We start from the raw sequence: 19,794 nt of genomic DNA, 5'->3' as shown, positions 1-19,794 counted from the left end.
TCAGATGGGTTGATTTTGGTCAAAGCAGGTAAATGGCCTTTCCTGCTAAGAGAAGGTGGAGTCAGAATTGCTGCTGGTGTGCCTTGGGAGGCTCATGGATGTGCATTATAAAGCTGAATTGCAGTGGCAGCCTGGTCAGCCACACACTGCTCAGATTCCAGGTGCTTACATCACTTCTTTGCTACCAAGATGAGTCGTAAATAAAATGGGGACAAACTCATGCAGCCAGCTTATGGCTCCATTATAACATCTTGGCATAATCTGGTTTTTAATGTCCTTTTTGGGAAACAAATTACAATAGGCTCAACTCAAACCCATAGGCTTAACATAGCTACTCTGTTACCCTGGTACAGTATATGCTGTTAAATGCTCACCTGCTGGAATGATTCTGATAGCATCCAACCTTTCCTAGTATCTTAGTTCTATCAGTTCTTTGAAAAACAAACAGAATGGAAGAAGCAAAAGCTCATGTCTCCTTTCTGTACCAACATGTCTTACTTGCAGGTGGACTCGTGGATGTTTTTTTTAACTTTTATTATTCATTTTTTAAAAAATTCCTGGTTTGCAATGACAATTCTTACTGTAACTGGTAAAAAGCCTTCAAATAAAGGCCAGAAACTTTCTTGTTGTCATATCATATCACAGTTTAATGTGGCTGCTTGAGCACTCAGTCATCTCGTAGGCTGTCTGGTGGAATGTCCTTTCACAGGAATAGGCTCGGGTGGGAGTTGTCAAGGATAAGGCTGGAATCTGCTGCTCACAAGGGAAAAGTATTTTTTGCAAGATGGAGTGTAAACTCGAAGGGCTGTACCATAGATTTCAGGGCAGTCTGATGGTGCACACCCTGTGCCTCTAACCCTGTACTAGTACCAGGAAAAGGGGATAATAATGTGGGCTGTTATTGCAGGTTACTGGCAGAGGAGAGAGCATTTGTGTCAGGACAGCTGAGGAATTACTGATCTTCTCATGTGGAGAAAGTGAGGTGAGATGGAGCCATTGCCAATTGATAATAAGCACTTCTGGTTGATGGCAGTGTGGAATGGCAGTGGGTGGGGAGGGAGGGCAGCTCTGCTCTGGTGATGCTCTGAATGCAGGCAGCAAACCCAAAGCATCATCTGCAGGATGGGACCTGAGTGGCCTCGTGAGGGAGATCTCTTGGGGTCAGAGGTGTCTGGGCCTCTTGGTTCCTCACAGAAATTCCATTTGGAGAGTTAATGGGCTTGCAGTGAGTGGAAATATGGGTGTTAGATATGTGACCAGAGAATGTGGTGGGTGTGTATGGGAGGAGAAATTCGAGAAGGCTGGGGAAGAGGATAAATGGATGAGAACAAAATGGTGCTATGGAGTGGTACAGGGACAACTGCAAAGTTGTCTGGTGTGGGAAAACAGCCCTAGGGAAAGGAAGGAACTGCACTGCTGTGGGGCTGGAGAGGAGGGATGGGTGCAGCTTTGGGCAGGATGGAGTGGTCTTGCTGTGCTGCAGGAAGGGAGCTGGGTTTGATCCAGGCAAAGCCCAGCCAGCAAAACAAATGGGGTTTCTCTTTTGAGTAACACCTGTTAAGCTGATGAATCAGGCTCTCTGGAAAAAAATGGTCTTTTTGAGGCTGTGCAGATGTAAACTGTCAATAAGGCAACCTTTATCTTCCATTTAACCTTTTCCTATTAATAGAGAAAGAACAAAGTTAAACTAAACCAAAACTTCTAAGGCCAAAAAGGAAGTTTTCAGAAGGCAACCCCAGCTTTGAGGAGGCAAAGGCCACTCTCTGTAAAAATGATTCTTCTCTTTTTCAACACAGCTGGCTGGCTTTGTGAACTGTGGCCTTTAAAGAATATATCTTTAACTTTGATATATATTATTATGGGTATAAATATTTATTTAAACAATATATAAATATTGAAACAGTATGACAACATACAATAATATTAAATATATATAGCTATGTTATATAAATTTCTATTATTTATACATAAATATATTTGTATTTATATATAAAAAATTATTTTGTCTGACCTGTCAGAGCTGTAGGACACAAGAACTGGTGCAATTTTTGTTTTCAAGTCAAACAGATGTTTTGCAGACATTTTCCTCTTGAAAATATTTTGTAAAATGGTTGCCTGTCAATCTTCTCTGACTCTGATTTTGTCCCCAGGGTATGCATAAGGATGAATGGACATTCAGGAGGCATTAAATCTCAGGGGACAGCATGGATATAAATCTTAACGTGTCCAAAGCTCTGCAGGTTGATATTTATGGAGTGATGAGCAGATGAGATTAAAATGAGGGATGGTGGAGGTGGGTCCGTTTCCAAGACCTGAATATAAACCTGTGTTTAATCTTGGCTTTTCTCTCAAGGAAGGGAGTTCTGGGAGGGTGGGGAGGACATGGCAGGAGAGGTTTGTGGCCGTGGCTGTCAGGAGTGGGGAGGCCCCATAGCAGAGGTGGGGCAGCCACCCTGGAGCCTCCCCCTGTGAGCTGTGGATGCACTGGGAGGTGGGAGCAGATGGAATGTGAGGCTCCAAGGGTGAGTGGCACCACAGCAAGTGACAGCCATCTCCCTCTGACACTGCTGCACCGTGGGACACAAAGAGCTGGTGGGAACTGGTTTCCCACTGTTTCAGGTAAGGCTGTTCTGTGTAAAGCATCTTCAGGCTGGCAGGAGCTCTGAGGGTTTACCTGGGGTGGTAAAGCTTTGCAAGCAGAGGCCTTTCCACAGAGAGAGGGTCAGAAAGAGTGACCTTGGAAAAAACACTGAATTGTTTGGGTGGAAAAAGCCCTCCAGGATTATTGAGTCCCCCTGTCCCCGTGGCACTACCAAGGCCACCATGTCCCCAAGTGTTACATCCACACAGCTTTTAAGTTCCTCCAAGGATGGGGACTCCACCACTGCCCTGGGACCACCAGTGTCAGTGCCTGGCCACCCTCTCAGGGAAGAAATTTCCCCTAATATCCAACCTAAACCTCCCCTGGCACAATTAGAAGCCATTTTCAGCACATTTACTGTACTGCCCCTATTCCTCCCTTTCTGCAGGATATAGTGATGAGATTCCCTGTGCCATCAAATTCCAAGTAATCCATTCAGGAACCAGACTGGTTTTTAGTTAAAGAAACTCTCAGACAGGTCAGTGACTGCCTTTCAGAGCTACCTCTCATACTCAACAAGAGGAAAATACTATTTCTGATCACTTACAGCAAAAAACAAACTGGCTGGGAAACATCTCTGGAAATACTTGAGGAAATTAATTTCCTCTCCTAATTTATTACATTCTTCTTATGAAAAATGTTCCTTTGCTTCCACCTTCAAATATTCAATGTTTAAAGGCAATAGCATTAAGGCTCGAGGCTTCCAGTAGTAAGCAAGGTAACAGCTGCAACATGTGATTCCCTTTTAGGGAAGTTTTATTAGTGAGCAGTAATCACAATGCAAGTTTAATACTTCAGAGTTACATACTGGTTTTTATAATGTGCAAAATCACTGCAGATATGTGTGCAAACTGGAAAGCAGCATGTCCAAATAGCCAATTTTAAAATAACTGTTTTTCATACCTGTGTAGGTGTGTAATGGCCATGAACTGCCCCATTCAGGCTTCTAATAAATGGTTTGGAGACTCTGGGAATGTGCCATAGGGCTCTTTTGGGGTTCACCTTTGATTCATCTATTACAGCCAGCCATGTCTATGATCTTTTTTTCTCAGTTATGAATTACCTGGTTAAGTCTAGGTGGGAATTTACAATGCTTGTTTTCACAGGTTTGAATGGGTTCTGCAGGCAATGAAAGAAATTATAGATAATATTAATAACGATAGAGACATCGATGGCACTTTCTGAAGGCTGACATTGACTGTGATGCTTCACAGCCTGGCTAATGACACTGTCCTCTGGAATGAAAGATGAAGCTGAAGGAGTAGCAGTTGCAAAAGTAATTTCCTGATGTATTAAAAAAGAAAAAAAAAGAAAAGGAAGAAAAAAAAGTAAGAAAAGGAGCACGATTTGTTACCAGGGCTAGGCAGTGTTTATTTTCATGGCCATCTTCTGTAGTTCCTCCTGTCAGCACCACGGAACCTCAGTAATGAATTCTGCTCCCTTTGGTGCTGTGCACATGATGCCACTGTCTGTCCTGCAGAAAGGGTCTGGACTTTGTGCAACCCAAATTCAGAAGCAGGGATCCCATGCTGGAAAGCCATTCTGACTCAAAGGTATTTCTGAGAGCCAACCCCACATCCAGAGCTGCTGGGATTTGTCTTCCACTTTAACTGGTTCTCTTGTGCTGCCAGGAAATATGTCTGCTCCTTAAGCATTCATTTCTCCACCAAACAGAAAACATGAGCATCTTCCCTGATGGGATTGGCTTAATAAACCAGTTCTTCATTTAAGAAAGTCTCTTGTAAAGTAATGGATTTGGTGATAAATGACTCCTTCAAATGGGTTCTCTTTTGGGTTTAACCAGTCTGACTAGGCTATTGTATATGAGACCATGAATGTAGAAGATTGTGCCTGTTACAAAGGCAAATCAGGATGTAAGTTATGACAGCTATTCTCCTTCATGGGGTCTGGATTTAGAGGTAAAATGGTCTATTCAGGAAGATTGAAAGAAGTGAGGTTAATCCAGCCTGGAGAGAGATTGCACTGGGGCTGGAGGAGGAGACTGAAGGTGTAAGAGCCTCTTGCAAAAACAGTCTATGTCCATGGTGAACTAATGAACTCCATGAGTTTTTCTTGAACTTTTAGTTTGTCTCTAAAGGTTATTGTGGCTGAAAAACATTTGGCATACAGCTCTTTTGGGACAGAGCTCATCCAGGAGCAGAGGCACGAGGAAACCTGTTTGTCACTTCAGGTGACAGTGAAGTCTAGAGAGGCAGATGGTGGCAGCCTTTGCCTGAATTCTGAAAGCAGCCTATATTGCTTCTCTGCAGCCTGGGGATGTTAATCAAGGGCTACATCAAAAGATGTGGGTGTGAGCAATGTCAGTTTGCTGGGTGGAACTATTGCCCACAGAGGCTGTGGCTGCCCCATTCCTTGAAGTGCACGAGGCCAGGTTGGATGGGGTTTGGAGGAACCTGGGATAGAGGAAGGTGTCCCTGGCCATGGCAGGGGTGGGTGAAACTAGCTGAGGTCTAAGGTTCCTTCCAACCCAAACCAGGCAGTGATTCTGTGATACTTACAGAAATTTCTGCCCGTTCTGGGGCCATGCAGTGTCCTTTTCTTGGAAGTCAAAGGAATGTTGCCTTTGTCAGTGGGTTTGTGATTTAGGGATGTCACCAGCACACCCTGCATGCTCTGGAAATGGCTGTGGGTGCCTGAGGTTAAACCTGTGTGAAGCCACCATGGTGTTACTCCTGTCTCATGGGATCTCCCTCTGCAGACCTGGCACCAAACTCTTTGATATCTGTGACAACAAATGTGTCAGGATCTCCTCCCTCTCCGTGGGACAGCTGTGCCATGGCCTTGCATTATGGGTGGATGCTGCTCCAAGGGGGTAAATGCCTCCTTTACTCCAGGATTTGGGAGTCTGTGCCTCCCTGCTGGAAAAGGGTCCCTGGGAGTGCCCTGAGCATTCCTTGGTGTAAAGCAATTCTGGCAGCTCCTGGGAACTCTGCAAATTTCTTACTCATGGACTATTTCAGGTCACCACTCATTTCTCATCTGTGCTTTGCAGGTTATAAGTTTATTTAATTTTTAACTATTTTCTGTGAAATTATATGTGGAGACAATTTAATATATCTAAAATATATGTATTTTATGCAGAAATTATGTTTATCAACCTTTTGTAGCTTTCTTCCAGGCTTACAGCTATGCATTTATCTCTGGCCAGGAGACATTCTTTCACAGATTCTCTGCAAGAGCTCTGGACTTTGAATGCCTCATGTAAGACAGTGTAGCAAACTGTTATTGTGGCTGTGTCTCAGATGGGCTGTGAATCTGGTCTATAAAATTGTCCTTGGATATTTTTATTGCTCATAAGCTACTGGCATATTGTAAATGTGGACAGCAGTGGATCAGTGGGACTCCTACTGCTCGCCTTGCCCTGTACCTTCCCATATCAAAATGGGAATTTTACTTTGCTGCTGCTGCTCCTGCACCTTCTGTGTCCCTGGGAGATGGTGGCTGCACCCCAGGACAGCAGGGACAGCAGGGCCTTGGTCATGATTCTTCTGTAGCTCTGGGCTCTACCCAGCCTTGGCAGTGCCCCTGGAGCCTCGTGGATCCTCACACAGCCTTTGCTCTCTGGGCTGTAGAGGGGAATCCTGGGGGAATGTTGCTGCTCTCATGGCCTTTCTTCAGTGCCAGGGATGCACATTCAGCTTGTGTCAGTCCCAAACCTCTGTATGCACAGAAACAATGGAGCTCCTCTATTCCCCTTTGGCTTTTTATTCTGCTTTTCCCTTCTCCACCTTTGGTGGTCAGTCCCCTCCACTCCCTCCTGTTTCCTGCTTGCCCTCAGACTCCCCCTGTACTGTTGATGTCCCACTGGACTCTCCTGAGGAAGCAGAAGCAGTGGACTAAACCAAATGGCTTTTCCTGCCACATCCTCCCCTGAAACAAGGCATTCCCAGGCTGGGGCTCCAACCACAACATCCTTCTGTGGGATCCTTCCTCTTCTGCAGGCCTTCCTTGGGACTGGCACCACCAGATAAAGTTCATTCCTCAGCTCTGCCTTGTCTCCTGCTCAGCCACTGATAAGATCCATGGTGCTTCCTTTGCTCCCATTAAAATCTCACAGGCAGGCTCCTGCAGGACAGGTCTGTGCTCAGATCTGGGATTTCTCCATTGCACAATGGGATCAGGCTGTGCTGCTGGGATTTTCACATTATCCTTCTTCCAAGTCCAACATTCTCATACCAAACCTTCCCACCATTTGAATTTCCCTTTTCTTTTTCTTCCCATATTTTTTTTTCCAATTCACACTCCGTGATTGTGTCTCTTTCTTTGCATCTCATTCCTATTTCTTATTTTTCCCCTCTCTGGCTCTGCATTCTCCCACTCCCCTTTTGTGCTGTTTTCAGCCATCCAGCAGCTCCCAAACACTGATGAGATCCAGCAAGGATCCAGCCCCATGGCTGCTGTTGCAGATGCTGGAAACATCTGGGCTCTGTATCTGGGCTGCCATAAAGCTGGGAGATATCTGACTGTTTTTGTATCTACAGCTGTATTGTTTGTGCTGTTTCCTTCCCATTTTCCCTCTTTGGGCTGTGCTCTGCTGTTCAGCAGCACAGTGTGCCTGGGGATTGGGGGTCTCTGCAACAGGGGGTTCTCCTGTCCAAAAAATTTTGCAGTAACAAAAGATGTAATGTTAAATCACTGCACCCAAGAGTCCAAAATCCTGATTGCTGGCACCTGGGCTCCTAAATGGCTGGGTTTGATGCTGGTGGATAGGATAATGTTGAGTCTTCTGTGGTTGTCATGATTTATCTACCTGTAAATTTTGTGTTATCTTACTAAAAAAGTCCTTGTGCATCTTCTCTGGCATGCATAGATGGGCTCAAGGGAAATGGGCACATGGAGGCTGCTTTCCATGTGGACTTGCTGCCTTTCTCTCTGAAAAAGTAATTTTTCTGTGCTGCCAAACTTGTGTTTTTTTAAACCCACAGCCCCTGGTGGGCCCTTGGTGTGCAGGACTGAGCTCGACATTGGTGTAACACTGCCACTGTCTAAACCCAGCTTCTTTTACTCTGCTAAATGAATTTAATGATTTTTCTGCTCGTGGCTGTAGCAGAAGAGGATTTCCACCAGGTGGTAATGTTGGGCTTTGCTTTGTGCTCTGACCAGCCTGGGGTTTGTGCAAGGCTTTCAGTGAAGGAGCTGGGAAATGGGATTATATGGTGGGATTAACCTGGGGCATCTCTGAGGAATTTTGTGGGTTTGTTTTGTTATTTGCACAGGAGCTTTGCATATGGGGGAATTTCAGCCCATGAGTGCCTTGCAGATTCTTGACTGCTCACAAATATTTAGAATTTGGCTGTTTAAATTGTTTCTTTGGGCCCCTTTGCTGCTGTTAATGTGTACTCCTGGATCCTTTCGAACCACAGGTTGTTTTGGGGCTCTTTGGAACTGAGCAAACCTGGGAGGGGCTGCAGGGCCAGAGCTGCTCCTCAGCCACCCCCACTTTGTGCTCCAAGGCAAGGGAATGGAGGAAATGTCAAAAGAGGTTCCTTTTAGAAATGCCTTTCCTGTTTGCAGAGCAGTTTTCTCCAGTACAGGGAGGCACCAGTTTCCAGGTATTTCAGTACAGGCTAAGGTGTGAGCTTCTTGCCTGGGCCCCTTTTCAAAGCCAAAATTTAATCTTGGTTTTGAATCAGTTGTCCCTGTACTTCCTTCTCCACCTGTGCTTACAGCATTCACCTCATTTTTCACTGATATTCTTGTTAGCAGGAGCAGTGTTTCATCCATTAGAGTACCAGGTGCTGATCTCCAGAGCACTGCTGGCTGTCTGAGCATCCTGCTCAGGGGCTTGTCCAGGACCTGTAAACCAGAGAAATCCCCATCCCTCCTGGCAGAACAGCCTGTTTTCTCCTGGTCATTCCCATTCCTTGGCAGGTCCTGGTGAGCAGCTGCTCCAGGAGGCTGGCAGGCCCCTGCAAGCACCATCACTTACACTGACAGGCTGTTATTTTTCTATTAGGACTCTCTGATTTTAGGCTGTAAATCACTGACTTGCCAGAGCCCAGGCCTGGCTGCTTTCCTGTTCAAGGGACTGTATGAAGAGCAGCTGCATTTGACTTCTGCTTCCCAGATTTTCCTGCTTGCAGGAAGAGCACATCCTTCTCCTGAGCAGCCCTTTCCAAATCCTGTTTCTCTGCTGCCTTTTCTGTATGGATTATGGGGTCATGCATCTTTGCCTTTCCTTCTCCTTGCAATTTTTAACAGCTCCCGAAGTTCTACTGCCTCCCACTGCAAAAGGAGATTTCCTCTCCCCCATATTCCTTAGAAAAGAGTGCCAGCTCTGTGCCAGGTTCCTCTGGTTTTCCTTCTGGAAGCAGAGTGGAGGATTTGCTCAGCACTTTTGTGTAGCACTGGCTTGGCATGAAAAGGAGGCCAGGACTGGCCCTTGCTCTTCTGAAATCTTATTTAACCTGCATGTGGATCTAATTTATTGAGCTTCACCATCTAAATCTGTTTAGGTCAGGAATTTGTCTGTGACCACTGCAGAGGATCAAAGTTTGGATATTTTTATAAATTCCTCTCCTCTGATCCTTTCTTTGCCTTGCCTTTTTTTAATCTAACTCTCCTCTTTAATATTCTCTGATTTTCTATAACTTTCCTTATTGTGCCCTCTTTATTTGCCCTGGAATTCCTCTCTCCCATGCAGTCTGTCAGGCACAGGGACCTGTCCCACCCAGGCTTGGCTGAGGCTCATGCCTTGCTGTCATTGTCATGCAGAGCTGGAGATTTTCTCTGCTCAAAGGCCATCAGTGATTGCCTTACAGAAAGGCATCCTCTGTTTTGATGGTTCCCCAGAGATGAATTTATTGGCAAGACACCATAAAAGTTCTTTTTTCTCCATTCTGCAGCTGAAACTGAACATGCTCATAGTGCCTATTATTTCTGGCACTCGCTGTTTTATTAGTGATATTGAGATTTGTGTCTTAATCAGTCAGTTGATGCTGGTCAGCATTCATGGCTGTACTGCTCTAGTAGGAGGGCAGAATTGTGATAAGATTGACAGAAATTTCTGCAATGCCTGCTATATTGAGCCCATACTCTGTCAGGCTTCTCTTGTAACCTTAACAATAATTAAGCAGCATTCATACAATTAGTTTTTCTGCCTCCTGATTCCTTGTCTTTTTGGCCTCATGATGGTTGTTGCATGTTAATGGGGTTTTTCCTGGGCCGTGCCTGATGGATCACATTTGTCTGCAAATAATTCCTGGCAGGAATATCTTGGATCACTGTCCTGTTGTTGATGCAGGTTCCAGTCCAGTGAGCAACTTCATGTGCCACACCTTCCTGGTGGGTGAGAGGAGAAATCCTTTTCAGTGTGCCTGCAGGGAGATGATTCAGACTCTGCATGACCAGGATTTCAGTCTGTGCTGGGCTTTGAGGGTCTTTTCCTCCTCACAGGCACAATGGGTGGCCTTGGGGCATTGTTTCCTTTCTCCTTTAAAATTGTCAGAGAGCTCCCAGTCCCACCAAGCTGCATTAGGGCTCTCCTAATCCAATCACCATTGTGCCCTGCACCTCTCTGATGGCTATCACAGCCTGTCCCCAGCAAGAGCCACTGATGGATTTGCTCTTCTTGCACATTTGTCCAATGGATGGTTCTGAAGTTGTACCTTATAAAGAGTTGGTGTGTAGCTGATGGGATCATGCTCCCTCCTCCTGGGCATGGCTCACCTGAGCCCCAGCCATGATCTGTCAGAGATGCCAAGGCATCCTTTGTTACCTGGATGAGCTGTGCAAGGGGCAGGTTTCCCAGCACTGGCAGCATGAGCTGATCTCCTGGTGGGATCAGGTCTGTGGTGACAGGCACAGGCACCTGCTCCCTCCCTCCCTGGGCTGTGGCACCACCAGCTCTGCTGGAAGCCTTGCTTGGTTCAGACACTCCAGTTGCACATTGTCCAGCTCACCAAATTACACTGAAGGGGTCTGAAAAATGCTAAATTTGTTTTTCATCAGTGCTGATTAACACGTGGAGATGAACTTTGCTGCATTATGCTTTATCACTGTTTTGCAGTCCAGGCTGTCTCTGGCTTCTCTGGGCTGGGACCTCAGGGAATGTTTGTAGAGGTATTACAGAATCACAGAATGTTTGGACCCACAAGGATCATGGAGCCCAGCTCTTGAGTGAATTGCCCATATGGGGGATTATGATTTTGGAGAAGTGCCCACTAAAAATGAGTTGAAGAGTGATAGGAAGGCATCCAAATAAAAGCAGCATGCATTTTAATAGTGTTCCAGCAGCAAAGAACAGGCAGAATTAAATGTTTCTAAGAAATATTTTGACTTGTAGAAGACTGAAACATGAGCTAAATCTACTCACTTGCACATCGAAACAAAAACAACCTGGTGTGGAACAAATCTCCTGCCTCATCAATGGAACAAATTTAGATTAAAACTCTGATCATGATTCAATGCTCTGATGTACATGTTCAGAATCTTTTCCAACTTCCAGAGGCATTGCCAGCACCTGGGTGGAGCTGTTATTTACAAATGCATCATGCTGTTTGCCATACATTTCCCCAAACTGTTGATTTGGAGGAACTGGCGGGGGGGGGGGGGGAGTTTGTGTTTTTGGTATTTTAATGAATGTTGCTTGGATGTGGAGCCTGTGCTGAGCTGATGGCTCTGTTCTGTTCCCTGTGGAGTCATCAGAAGCTGACTCCAATGGAAATGCTGCAACCATCCTGCCACACATGCCCCTAAACAAGGGATTTGACTTTTCTGAGTGCTTTTAATGGTGGATTCTGTTTCTCTTAGGGCTCTTGGAGCCAATGGGTGGTATTAAATGCAGCATGCTGAAAAACAGTAGAAAAAAACAATAGAGGCTTTCATGATGAAACACCACTTATTTCCAGTGCTCAGACAGTCACTGAGAATCCAGAGGAATCCATGAGAAGCATTCAAAGGAAACAGAAAGTTTTTGTGTGAGCTGCAAGTGCTCTGGGATGAACATGTGCTGGGTGGGCTCTCACAGCCAGCCTCCCATTTCCTGTTTTCCTGCTGCAGGGACTTGGCTTCCCCTGCCATGGAAAGCCCAAAGGAGGGCACTGTCCAGGCCAAAAGGAATTGCCCAGTGTGGTTCTGGGCTTGGGAAAGTGCTGGAGCCAAGACAGGCTCAATCCAAACCCGACTGACTCTCCCAGCACTGTTACTGCTTCTCCATGAGTGCTGCTCCAAGGCAACAAACCTTTCAGAAGTGAGGAAGCATCACCTCCTGGTGTCCTTGCTTCTCCCTCTGCCTTGTCTTGGACAGCAGGATAACTTTCTAATTCTGGTTATTTTATATCCCTGTAAAGTTGCTGCAGAATCTGTCTTTGCATGACATTCTCTTGTGCTTAATCTTGAAAAGAAGTAATGCCCCTCAAGAAGTGCTGTCAGACTTCAAACATGTTGAATGTACTTCAGATAAAAGCAGGACTGTGCTGGTCCATGGGGTGTGATTTGAAGTGTAGGAGCTTTAGGAATGTGATGATGCTTCTGACATTTGCAGACAACCCCACCAGCAGAAGGTGAAAAAGTCAAGATAAGAGCTGATTCTCTCAAGACCCAGAGAGCTGCTGCTAAAATTTTAAGTTGTAACAAAAACAAAATGAGCAGAACTGGCAGAAAAGTCTGAGGAGTGAAGTAGCAGCTATACAAAAGGTGGGAAGTGCTGGTCCTGTGCTTCAGCCCACCTGCTGGGCACAGAGGAAGGAGAGCAGACAGTACATGAGTCACTGTGTCCTCCCTTCCAGGTGATTTTACAAAAGACATGTGAGCAAAATCCTGGCATGACCATCCTCATTGTCAGCACTGAGGAAGGCTGTGGTCCTGCTCCATCAGTGGAGGAGGAAGGAGGAGATCCAATATATTTGGTCTTATATTTTCTGCAAACTACAATTATTTGATATTGCTGTCTACTGCTGAAGTGATAAAAGTCTTCATTTTTATTTTTTTTCTCCCTGCAGATCACTTTCTTGCTGTTTCTTAAAGTTGCAAAGGGTAAAGTGTCAAGAACCCCCATAAATCATTGAGCTTGTCCTTAGAGAAAATCTTAATGAATTAATTTTATTTTATCTGTTCAGCAGATTACCAGTGGTTGGATTTCATCCCTTCAGAGCTCCTGAGATCCTGGAGAGTCACTTGAAGAACATATCACACATTTTGTATGTAAAAAGTCTCAGGCTTATCATTACTTTGGCAGCAACTGTGATGTCAGGAGGTGGAAGCTCCTGGAAAGAGAGGCAGGTCCAATCCCATGGAAAAGTCACCTGTTAATGGGAGCTGGCCTTTTGTGGAGTAGGACATTGGTTCTGTGGCAGAATTATCTCATCTGAGCAGATATTTACCTTCCAGTGTTTTCTTAGCTGCTATGACCAGGTTTATAATTAACTTGTGATTTGTTTGTACTCTGTATATTCTCATTTGAAAGTGTGGGAGAATGCCTGAGTCCCTAACAGACCTTACAGCAGGTTAAAAAAAAAACAACCAAAACCCCATAAATACTTAGCTCTGCTTACTCTTATTTGCTTTGTCCCCAAAGAGTTAGTTATTTTGGCTTCTAGCTTCTGATCTCCTAAGATCTTGCAAGATCTGTGCTCAGGAGTTAGCAAATCTGGGTTCAGCTCCTTCTTAGAGGCAGACACATTTTGGAGTTATAGCAAATAAAAATTAACTTCAGACCGGCCAAAATACTATTAAAATCAGTGTGAGAATGCTGCAATTCTTGTCAGCTCACACTGTAATTTTTAACCAGGAGTACTTTCAGCCAATCCTCACGTTTGCAGTAGCTGCAGCTGTTGGTGAGCGTGCCCTGACCTGGCTGCTGAGCCCAGGCTGCAGGAGGGGCAGGTTCCTGGAGCCCCCAGCACCAGCAGACCATTCCCAGGCTGCACCACAGGGCAGGAGCCACTGCAGCCTGGCTCACTCCTGGCAGGGTTTTCGGGTGCCTGGCGTGGGTGGTGCATCCTTCCTGTGAAAGCAGAGACATTTCTCAAAATAGATGATTTAAAAGCAGAACTCATTGAGAACTGGCTGAGCAGGTTGCTCAGAGCTGTGCAGGCATGACTCTGCCTCTTGTCTGAGAAGGAATTCTGTTGAGGGCAGGCACAGGATTGCTGGAAAGAGCAGAGATCTGAGAGTAAGAGAAGGATGCAGGAGCTTTGTTATTTTTATCAGTGCCTAAAACATCTCTGCAGTCCGCTCTGGCTTCGTGCCCTTCTTCCTTTTGGTTCTGTGGCTGTTGAGGGTGGTTGTCTGTCACAGCTCCATCTCATGGCCCTGGCTCTGGAGCAGGATGGGGCCACAGGATCTGAGGGATGAGACCCACAGGTGAAACTCAGGGCAGTGGGGAGCAGACCTGGGCAGACACATTTGTGCAGGGGAGCAGCTGGCATGAAGTGCAAATAAACCATTTGTACAGGCTCATCATCCTTCCTCTGAGCACTTGATCCTTACCATGCTGGCAGTTTGTTATTTTTATGGCCTAAAATCCCAAGCAGCTGCTCTGGTTAGAGGAAGGAGGAATGCTGGGTGCTGTTCTGCCAATGCCTGTGGGATGCTCAGGCTTTGGGAGGAGGTGGCCGGCCAGGGACCTGCAGCAGGAGATGCTGGCAGGGCTGGTGGCCCTCCTGTGCCATCACCCTAATTGCCAAGGATGCAGTCGTGCTCCCAGGCATTATTTGGTAATTATACTTAGTAGGCCACAGGGGATAATTAGGAAAGCTTAAACATGTGTCAGCTTCCACTCCATCATTTCTGCCAGCACCAGCAAGGCTGGGATTGCAGCTTAAAAAGGGGCAGAGCAGGGGAAGGGGGAGCAGCTCCCTCAGCCAGGCAGAGAGGGGCAGCTTTTGGGGAGCAGGTGGTCACCCCTGGAGCCTGAGTTGTCTGTATGGTTGTAAGGAAATAAATAAAAGGATGCCTGTAACTGCTTTTAACAAGAAATTCATGTTGCTTTTTCTAAGCCTGAGATTTGCTTATGTTGAACACAAAGGTAAACACCAGTGGTGGAACAATGCTGTGTACTGTGCCTTGGTTTTTTATTAATTCCTGTTTATTGGCTCGTTCTAGTGGGAGAGGACAGGACTTTGGCTTGGGGGTGCAGCTGGGGAGGTTGGCAGGTGACCTTGGCCTCTGCCTGGAGGAAGGGGGGCCCAAGAGGCACCTCTGGGAAAGGTGCATTAGCTCATGGGCCTTGCATTCTACTTTTCCTAACATTTCAGGGCACTTTCCTGATCTTTTTATGTTCCTCATTGCACTGTGGGGCTGTTTGTATCCAGATCTCATCACTCATCTTCCCAGCACTAAAACACATTTTTTTTCAACCTTAGAGGTATGAATAAAGCAACAGGGTGAGGTCTGTAGTACCCTATAATGGTAACTATATTATTATGAGTGTTTTGTACATAATGATCTTCCCTCCATGATTTGGGGAGCTGAGAATCACAGCAGCACACGATGTAAAAGCTGCACAGAGGAGCACGGGTTGGGTTTTACACACCCTGAGTGTCACTTGGGTGGCTGCTCTGGGAGCAGCTCCTGCCAGAGCTGGATTTTGGAGGAGGTGTCTCAGGGAAGGACCTCTGGCTTTCTCCCTCCATAAGGGAGTGTTCCCTGCACAGACTGGAGTGTCTTAAGTAAAAATAGAGCCTTAAACATGTGCCTCAAAAAGCAGCTCAGGGCGGCCCTGTGAACTATTTCAGTGCCTGAAATCACGGCTGTTGGGTGGGTTATTCCAGAGGAAAGCTGTGGCACAGCACCTTAGGGAACACACCCTGGCAGTGCTGGTGAGGCTGGATCCAGCCCCTGGGCTCGGCAGCAGGCTCTGGGCAAGGATTTGGACCAGGGTTTTTGGCTGTGACCTTGGCTGGCCACGAGGGCCCAGAAACAGAGCCTGGTGTGCTTTGTGTGCCCCCTGCTCGGGGAGGGGAGCAGCGCCCATCTGCTCGCTGAGGCAGCACTTCAAAACACCAAACTGAGTTCCAGTCCTCTGCTGATGATTTCTCTAATTGCTCTTGTCTGGTAATGGTTTGTTTTGTTCCACAGGAGTTTCACTTTCTGCAGAAGTGTTGATGCAAGTGCGGCAGCACCAACATCCCAAGTAAGGTCCAAAGCAGGGCAAGGCTCGTTTCTGATGGCATTCCCTGGGGCCAAGAGGAGGAGAAGAGGGATTTTTCCCCCTCAGCTCAGTGATGCAGCCATGGAGTGTGTGCTCCTGAGACACCTTTTACAAAGCCTCCACTGAAACAGGGGCAGGACCTGGTTTGTCTCCCCAGCTGTGACAATGTCACAAACCAGGCTGCATCAGGAGGGTCCCCGTGGGAGCTGTAGATGTGTCACAGCCTGAACCCTCCGGGGCAGCCTGTGCTTGAGCAGTGTGCTACCTCTGCCCCAGCTCTGCAGCAGGAGATCCCCACTCTGTCTGCACTGCTAATGAGTAACAGCCTCTCTGCAGCCAGGTGTGACAGCACAGGTGACACCCTGCCACCTCTGAAGGGAAAACAATTAGGCCTGGGTTTCTCCCTGACTTGGCTTAAATCTCTGAGCCTGAAATGCAACAACATTCTCATGTTTCCAGCTGCTTCTCCATTGGACACAGGAGCTGCTGTGCCATAGAAATTGTAAAGGATGCTTCTGTTCAGGTGTCCTTGTGTCCCCGGTGAGGCTGGTGGGGAGGTGCCCTGGTGCCTTCCTGACCTGTTGGGGTGTTTGTTATGGGCTGCAGTGGTGTGGGCACCCCATTTACAACACGCCTGTTCCAGCTGCACTCACACCTGTCCCCAGCTTCAGGACAGAATGTACCACGAGGAGTGCTCCCTAACTGTTTAGACAGGTTACTGTGCTTTGAAATGCTGCCCTAACGTGAAAAACTTACGGAAAAGGAGGAAGGAGGGAATGGATGAAGTTATTTTTATTTACATATATAAAAATAAGCATATATATGAACATATATAAACAGATATATAAAACATATACATGAACATGTATTCATATACATATATTAAAATATATTAAATATAAATAAATACATATAAAATAAACATATCTAAAATATATATGTGCATATACATATATATTAAAATATATAACTATATATACATAAATACATATACATAACACATATATACATATACATATATACACACATATATCTACATATACATACATATACCTATATATATATATACATATATATAAAATATAAATATAAACTATATATACACACATATATATATACACACATATATACCCATATACACACGCACACATATATACATACATACATATATATATATATATAATATTTTTCAAAGTGGCTGTCAGCATCCAAATATGTGAACAGCTAATTGTGGCAGTACTGAAGCTTAGGCATGTAAAGGTTACCTTTCATCCTAGACTGCCTCCTTATTTTCTCTTGAATCAGTTGGCTGATATTTCTGATTTGATTTTGTCTGTAAATTGCTGAATGCCTGTTATCTAAATATAACTTTGAGATGAGCTATAAAACGTCTGGGTCTCATGGTACATGGAGTCTTTAAAAGTTGATTGGAGGAGCTATGCTGATTGAGAGCTGAGCCTGCTTTTTTAAACTGAACCGAGAGGTTTTTTAAAACAAATATCTCTTATATATCAAGTAAACATGTTTTGACACATAATTAAGTTAATTTAGGTGCTTTAGTGTAGTTCAGCAGCAGCTCAAAATCATGGTCTTCCACCTGGGCTGATATATTGATTCTTCTGGTGCTCCCTCCATAAATCTCCTCCTGTTTCTCTGCAGCTGTAATTGCGTTTCAGAAAGGGGGAAGCACGTGTGTGCCCAAGCCACCCGTAATTACTGCTCTGAAACGCCTGGGGAGGTAAATGTGAGCTCAGTGCCTGTCTGAGGCTGAAGTTTCCCAACAGTTCCCTGACATTTTCTGCGAGCAGCTGTGTGAGAGCCGCTCCCAGAGGCTGGGGCAGGAGGGGACAAAGCTGTGACAATGCCAGAACCGCTTCCACACCAGCTCCTGCTAACGGGGCAAGGATAACGGGCAAAGCCTTTCTGCACAGCTCTCCTTCCCGAGGATGAGAGGGGAGGACTGCAGCGATGTGCTCTTGTGACTGGCCTAGAAGGTCATCTTTTGTTTTTCAGATCAACCTCCTTCAAGATCCCTTGGGAGCTTTTGTTCTGGAAATCAATTGCAAGTCCACAGGGCTGTTTTCTTCCCTGACTGCTCCTTATACAAAATTGAAATTATACAAGCCAAGAGGGTTGGGTTTTTTTGGTTTTCTTTTTTTTTAAATTTTTTTTGGTTGTTTTTCTTTTTTAAATTCCCCTTATGTAGCAGTCCATGTGCCTGTTCTTTGCTGAAGCAATTGCTTATTGTATTTCTGTTGATTTCTAAAAGTCAGGCTAGGCATTAGGAACCTTGCATATACATAACCATCAGTTTGGCTCTTAGGCTGTGCTGTTCATGTGCCAAAACAATGTTTATGTATATTGTATGAAAATGTAGTTGTCTGGGGGAGTGAGCAGTAAAATTCCAAACCTGACCCGGGTCTGTTTTTCTCCAGATGATGCACCAAATCCATCTGTTTCTCCACATTGAAGTAAGATAATTTTACTGAGAGTTGACTAAAGGCAGTCTGTTGTCACTGGGTAAGAGTTCTGTGTTGTAACTGCACATCTGCTTTAGCAAATACTAAAGAGTTTTGTTAAATATCTTCAGTGAACCTTTCTGGCTCTTCCCTGTGCACTTGTTCTTATGAAACCTCGATGTGAGGCTGGGGAGGCCAAATGAGTGAAGTCTTTTGTTGGTTAATTCTCAGAATCTCAAAGGTGGAGAGATCCCAGCACTCAGGATCTAGGGGTATTTGCTGCCTCCCCAGCACAGGTCATCCTCTGGGATGGAGGGTGAATCTCCTCTCCTTCTCTCTGCCAGGGGAAATGGTATCCTGGGAAAGCTCATTTCATACAGACTTTAAATCAAGTGATGGGTGAATGGAACTCCAGGATTTAAGTGCTCTCCCCCTCTGGGGTATCTGGCATGTCCACTGACATGCTTCCAGCATCTGTGTGCCCAGCCAGTGCAGGACCAGCTAGACTTGGGAATGCTTACTTGCATTTATGTGGGCCTTGAAAGGCTTCCTGAATTGTGTGAAGTTAATACAATGGGAAATGGATTTTTCCTGCCCACCTAAGCAAGCCTTTAGTGATTAATGCTGTAAAATAAAAACAACAGCAACAAATTCAGTTTTATAATGCGCTGTGGATTTCAGGTCTGTGAAAAATGTGTTTCATAAAGGAAATTTTTCCTCCTCCTAGTACTGTTTCAAAACCACCTTATCTCCAGAAAAACCCCTTGCCTCCACAGCTGCATTTGGATGCTAATGGGATACATGGCTTCATAATTCTTTGTCTCCTTTCTTGCATTTGTGCAAAGCTAAACTCTATTGCAGCTCAGAAAGGTTCTGCTGGAGAAAAGCTGAGCAGAGGAGCGGCTCCGCTTCTGGCTGTGAAATGAGTTGGGTTTTCTCATCTGTTTTTCTCAGAGAGATGCATTGTGTGCCACAGCTACAGCCAGAAAAAGGGAATCCTGAGGAGGAGTGTGAGTTGCCACAACCTGCAAGAGGCAGCTCTGTGGGCACAGCAGGATCCAGGGGCTCTCCCAGCCCAGGAGCCATCAGTGACCTCAGTGCTCCTTAAGTGACAAATGCCCCAAAAGCCCAGCCAGCTGGGTCCCTGCCCTGCCCTGCTCAGCCCTGCCCGAGCTGGGGGCTTGGCCCAGCCTTCCAGGGGTTTATCCCTAATCCACTGGGCTGGATGTTAGCCAGGGCTTTGTCTGAGAGGTTTCAGAGGCTCTGTTCCAAGCTGTAGCCAAGCACGCTCCTACTTGGCAATAATGGCACGCTGGGATATTCTTGCTGCTTATGGAGCCATCCAGGAATGGCAGGCATGGATTATATGACTTGAATGCTGCACTATTTATGATGTGTGTTCAGCCACCTGAATCACGTTGGCAGTGTTCGAGCTTTGCCTGGATAATTGATTCAAATGTAAATTGAATGAATAAATCCTGAACAGCTAAAATATGCCCTCTCTTTATCTTGATTCTTTTTTCTTCTTTGTGCTGAATGGCATAGAAAATAGGGAGTTAGAATCTCATAAATAGATATTT

This window comes from Serinus canaria, chromosome 20 (assembly GCF_022539315.1).
Source record: "Serinus canaria isolate serCan28SL12 chromosome 20, serCan2020, whole genome shotgun sequence".
NCBI classification, from domain to species: Eukaryota; Metazoa; Chordata; class Aves; order Passeriformes; family Fringillidae; genus Serinus; species Serinus canaria.
This window is presented reverse-complemented; position numbering follows the sequence as displayed.